The sequence below is a fragment of the Lactuca sativa genome, chromosome 5 (assembly GCF_002870075.4).
Source record: "Lactuca sativa cultivar Salinas chromosome 5, Lsat_Salinas_v11, whole genome shotgun sequence".
Lineage (NCBI taxonomy): Eukaryota > Viridiplantae > Streptophyta > Magnoliopsida > Asterales > Asteraceae > Lactuca > Lactuca sativa.
In genome coordinates this window covers 113802081-113808080 of record NC_056627.2, presented here as the reverse complement: position 1 = coordinate 113808080, position 6000 = coordinate 113802081, and positions in this window count along the sequence as shown.

The window sequence follows — 6000 nt, the reverse complement described above, 5'->3', positions numbered from 1 at the left end:
CGGAATACCTTGAGTTGCTTGCTTGAATCTTCTTGTCTTTGGAGCTTAGAGTCACAATTGTCACTCCTCTAATGGCTTACAAACACCAACTAGCAAGAGGATGATACGAGAGAGAGAGAGAGAGGAGGGTGAGAAATCAGCCAGGGTTACTCCAATAACAAGGGTGCAGATTTCCTCAACCCTATGGGTCTGTTTATACTAGTGAGTTCCTAGGGTTTCACCCTTAAAACCCTAATTGGATAACTTAGGCCCTAAGCAATCCAATGATCCCTATGGCCTTGGACGATTTCTAGGTTCTTCCAAACCCTAAAATCGTCCACCCTCTTATCCTTAAGGATTCATAGCCCAAAATATAACTATCACACATTTGACAGTTTATGCCCCTTTATTCAATAATCTCTTTAAGTCACCAAATTAATTCCTAATTAATTTATGACTTATATTAATCAAATAACAATATTATTATTACTTATATTATTCTCATAATATATTAATAATATTTCTTCTCTCATACAAATCATCATGTCAAGTTGCTATGGTGAAGGCAACCCAAAAGGATCATGCACAACCGGGTCAAATACTTGCCAAATATAGTTATAGCCTTAGACACCATTCCAACAGTCTCCCACTTGGATAAGTCTAGTAACTATATACACAAGCACAATCCTATTAGCAACCGTAGCTCTCAAAGACGCTGTCAAACTCTGATCTCATCAGTCCTGTCCTTTAGATAAGGGATCATATAGTCCTCTGTTTAGATATCATGCAAACACAATCATAGTCCAGCGTTTAGTTTCTCGATCTCAGATTTATTCGACATAGAACTTAATCGAACACATCAATTCAGTTCTGACCGGGCCCGACACATAAGTCAAATCAAATCATCGAGCGGCCGAGATATCGCTTTTACCCTCTTAGGATAAAAGTAACAAATAAACTTCGAATTATATGCATTTACTTATTCACTAATCAATTATACACAATAATGCGTTTTATAACATCAATTTACTGATGCGGTTTCGCATCATTGTCACACCCCAAAACCAAGAACGGCGGAAACGTTCTGGGGCGGAGGACGTCATATATAGTATCACAACACAGTAAATGTAAATAAGCAAACAACATCATCCATTGCATTAAATATATAATTTTAATACAAGTGTGTTCTGTACAGCTATAGACACCAAAAATAATGAAACACAAAATAATACGAGATGAGTCTTGAATGCACTCCATCTTCTCAAAAGCTGGCCTCGGTACCTGTCTACTGATGACCTGAGAATACAAGTTATTTTGAAAGAGTTTATCAGCATTAAGCTGGTGAGTTCATAAGTATTTTAGTGTCAATGTTTCTTGTAAAAACGTTTGAACCTGTCTCAATGTATAAGTTGTAAAAATGTAAGTAAATGTTTGAAAGTGTTTGTAAAAGTTTGAATCACTCAGAAAATCCTATATTTTCTATAAAAGTAACCTTCTACCAAGGCTAGGCTGTTTTGTAAACTTTTCTGTTGTAAAGTGTGTGATTACCCAAATATAACTATCATTTGTTAAAATATAGTTTGTACATTAATGCTTAAGTGAGATTATCACTAAAATATGTAATGGGTAAATCATTGTAGTACTGTAGCTTTGTATATTAAGACTACTGCTATACTAAATACTACTACCTTAAACCGGATTTATATTAAGGCATAATGTGATAAATTGCACCATGCTATCGACTGGTAACAACGACATAATGAATGGTCGTAATAAAAGAAATGACGTTTGGCACCCGCAGACCTGCAGGTCTGGCTGTAGCTAGCAGCAAGGTGTAGGATAGTCAATCCAGTATAGATCTATACGCAAACTCACGCTCTCCCTCCAAGAGAATTCTGGCTACAACTCGGGCCATGACATTTAAGGCATGCCCGATACAGTGGATCACAATATTTACGTATTTATGTATATGTATTGTTTCTCGTATATCTGTATATGTATTGTTTCTCGTATCTCTGTATATGTATTGTTTCTAGTATATCTGTATATGTATTGTTTCTCGTATCTCTGTATATGTATTGTTTCTAGTATATCTGTATATGTATTGTTTCTCGTATCTCTGTATATGTATTGTTTCTAGTATATCTGTATATGTATTGTTTCTAGTATATCTGTATATGTATTGTTTCTAGTATATCTGTATATGTATTGTCCTGCGTTACCCCGATGGTAACCAGCTAATGATGTACTGATGAGTATGAATATGGAAGTACTTTTATGTCTATATATGTATATATGATATATATGTAATATTGAAACGACCTTCGGATGGTCACCTGAAATCCCACCAGACCACATCCAAATCGAGGAAAAGGAAATAGGGCGGATGGCATTCCTAAGTCCTTTAAACATTATTTATACATCTATACATATATGGGCATGCAATTGAATATATAAAAGCATAAATAAGTTTTCATAAAACATTTGAAGCATAAATAAGATTTCAGGAGGAGATCGACTTGATGTCGATCTATAAAACAATTTGAAGGCATAAGTTAATAAAACAGTTTAAGTATAAGAAGCATTTGTTTAAATCACAGTCTATAAATAAGTTTGGATAGTAAAACAGTTTGTAAAACATTTCAAGTAAGGCATTTTGATAAACAGTTTGAACAGTGGTAAAAATAGTTGTTTTCCTAGTTATTAATCACATGTGATTAAATGCAATCACATGTGATTGAAGCAATAACTTATAAGTATTTGACTTGTATTCCCCCCCCCCATAAAGTATTTAAAACACTTAAAATCATTTCAAAGGTTGATTCAAGGGGTATGAACTCACTTGAGGTGAGTTGTCTGAATTGCAGTTTCGGCTACCGCGCTAGGTGACAAACGGAGACCGGTTTACACGCACGAGCCTAGTTATCATATAATAAACATATATATAACTAATTAGACATATAATAACTTAAATAAATAAGTTAAGGCACTTAGAAAACATTCAAACACTTTTATGAGTGTTTAAGGTTCAAATGGTTGCATCTAAGTTGCTACGGGACAAGGCAAAAGGGTTTGAAACATCAAATAGCCTTGTATAGGAGTTCATCATCCAACAAACCCCACACCTTGGAGTTTACGGCCGTAAACTCATAGGTTTATGGCCGTGAACTACTCAAATGGTGTTTTTGGGTGTTTTGTGGTGTTATCTTGCATCTAGAACACTCCTATCTAAATTGTAATAATGCATGAAGTAGTTTTAAGGCTCAAGAACACTCCATAAGGGAGTTTACGGCCTAAGGTCCTTCACCTTAGAGTTTACGGCCGTAAACTCTAGGAAATAAATTGATTTGAGGCACTTAAACATCTAGAATGGCATCCATGATTTTATCTAAGGCTAATGGGGACAAGAGGCACACTTTGGTGCCTTCACTTGGAGTTTACGGCCCAAGTCATGTTCCTTGGCCGTAAACTCCTTCCAAGGAGTTGTTTCTATGTGTTCTTCTCTCCATTCTAGTCCCAAAGGTGCAAGGTAAATTGTCTAAAGGCTTAAGGGTAGCTTGGAATGATTTTTGTCCCACAAAAAGGGGTTTACGGCCCAAGAAGGGTTCTTGGCCGTAAACTCCAACTAACTTGTGATTTTGATGAGCTTTTGATATTCTAAACAAGCACAAGTACTAGTAGGTAAAGTCCTTAAGCATTTGGGGAAAGATTTAGGGCATTTAAGCCCTTGGAAAAGGGTTTACGGCCCAAGGTAGTTCCTTGGCCGTAAACTCCAAAGACTTATGTTTCTTGGATGCTTTTTGGCCTTTAAAGATCATACTCTAACTCCTAAACAAGTCTTCTAACAAGGAATTGGGACTAGGAAGCCATAATGTTCCATTTTGGAGGTTACTCCCCAAGAACGATCTTGGGCGGTAAACTCCCGGATCTTGCAATCTAAACATGTTATTGTTGCTAATATGCATTAAACAAGTATTGAAACACATATAGAAAAGTAGACTCACAATCTGGGATGAAAACCCGAAGATCCGTCAGAGAGAATATGGCTTTTCTCTATTTGGAATTGTGAATAATGAATTAATTTAATTTAGAGAACTATTTATAGTCCTGGAATATTTTGGCAGAAAATATTTTCATTCCTGATGTTGGACTGTAACAGTATGAAACTTGAAATGCCCAAGTTTCACAAAACCAGGAGTATCCACTCTCCTGATATCATCTAAAACACAAACCCTAATGTACACAAACTCGTTCGGAAAAGCTTGAAAATCACTGAAACTGAACTAGCTTCTATTGAATAGATGATGTTCGTACTATAGAAATTTCGGGTTGTCACAATCATCAATGTACAACCAATTATTTAACAAATAACAAACCATATATCTAGGTTTTAAGACCATATGATATTATCATCTTGCGATCACTTACAATATACATACATACATATATATATATATATATATATATATATATATATATATATATATATACACACACCTTAAAGTGATTCCAGCAAGTGCGGGTTTGTTCCAATGCTCAAAACTATTTCATAAGCACTCATGAACGTTGCAGCAAACCTTTGCTATGTCTAATACCATTTAGACAATCTACATACCAATTCATGACAATCTTCTTTCATATTTACTTCCAACATATGAACGATTGTGGACTATTCGAATAATTCAATTATTCTTAATAAGTCAATTATTCAGGAAGTCAAAACATGCAAAGTGAAACAATAGTTAAACAATTAACATGAGACAGTAACTTTACTTATAAATAATACTCCTTTATTTAATCATCAAATATTAATTACATTTATCTATTACAAGTTTCAAAAACTATCTAATCTAAAATAATATCATCCTTCAGCCCAATACTCATAGCATGCTGCAAATGCTTAACCCTAGTCAATCCCTTTGTAAGCGGATCTGCTGGGTTATCTTCTGATGATATCCTCTTAACCACGAGGTGTCATTCTTCTACTCGATGTCTAATAAAGTGATATTTTCTGTCGATATTTCGAGATCTACCATGATCCCTTGGTTCCTTGGTCAAGGCAATCGCTCCTTCATTATCACATAAAATTTCCATAGGCTCCTTTATGGTAGGTACAACTCCAAGATCACCGATGAAGTTCTTCAACCATATTGCCTCCTTTGACGCTTCGCTCGCTGCAATGTACTCCGATTCGCACGTTGAATCAGCTATGGTTTCCTGCTTGGAAAATTTCCAAGTTACTGCTCCTCTATTAAGGGTAAAGACCCAGCCCGACTGGGAATGGTAGTTATCCCTGTCGGTCTCGAAGCTAGCGTCACTATACCCTCACACCTTTAAGTCATCACTCCCCCGAGGACTAAAAACCATTGCTTGGTCCTCCGAAGGTACTTAAGTATATTCTTGACCACAATCCAATGGGCTCTGCCAGGGTTCCCTTGATATCTACTGACCATGCTCAAAGCAAAGGCTACATCTGGGCGAGTACAAGTCATGACATACATGATTGAGCCAACTGCGGAAGCGTATGGTACTCGGCTCATTTCTGCTATCTCGGCTTCGGAACTCGGACTTTGAGTCTTACTCAACTTGGCATTACTTTTTATCGGTAATTCTCCCTTCTTCGAATTCTCCATACTAAAACGTTTCAGTACTTTATCAAAGTAAGTGTTCTGACTAAATCCTATTAGTCTCTTACTTCGTTCTCTCACTATCCTTATTCCCAAGATATAGGAAGCCTCTCTGAGGTCCTTCATAACGAAGCACTTCCTGAGCCAGGACTTAACCTCCTGCAGTGTCGGGACTCCGTTTCCTATGAGTAGTATGTCGTCGACATACAAGATGAGGAAGCTAACTATACACCCACTGGCTTTGACATATACACATGATTCATCTTCGCTTCGTACAAATCCAAACTCTTTGAGTTTCTCATCGAAGCAGAGATTCCATCTGCGAGACGCTTGCTTAAGCCCATAAATGGACTTCTCAAGCTTGCACACTCTATTTGGATGCTTCGTATCGACA